This window comes from Nanorana parkeri, unplaced genomic scaffold, assembly GCF_000935625.1.
Source record: "Nanorana parkeri isolate BGI_ZX_2015 unplaced genomic scaffold, ASM93562v1 scaffold379, whole genome shotgun sequence".
Taxonomy (NCBI): domain Eukaryota; kingdom Metazoa; phylum Chordata; class Amphibia; order Anura; family Dicroglossidae; genus Nanorana; species Nanorana parkeri.
This window is the reverse complement of record NW_017306647.1, coordinates 607673-608016: the sequence shown is the minus strand read 5'-3', so window position 1 is coordinate 608016 and position 344 is coordinate 607673.

Below are 344 nucleotides of genomic sequence, written 5' to 3'. Positions count from 1 at the left end.
AAAAACGAACATGGGGGGGGAGGGGGGCTAGTGGTCACATGACTGCAAATTAATAACTTATGGAGTGAAAGTGCCTTGTTAGAGGTCCCATTCGGGTCTTCAGATACGTGTTGATTTTCCCACTGCTTTAAGCGAGATGAGCATTCTGGGAAACCCTGCTCAGTGAGTACCGTTGCTGTGGTTGCACAGAAATATTCTCTCTTCATGTTATACAAGCTTGTAGCTGTCGCTTATTATCGGAAAAAAGCTAACCTTCAATAACGCCAAATTATAGGACACCGGCAGCAATTGTGCATCCTCCAAACTTTTTGAAAGCTGAAACATTTGATTCAGGATCCACTTTT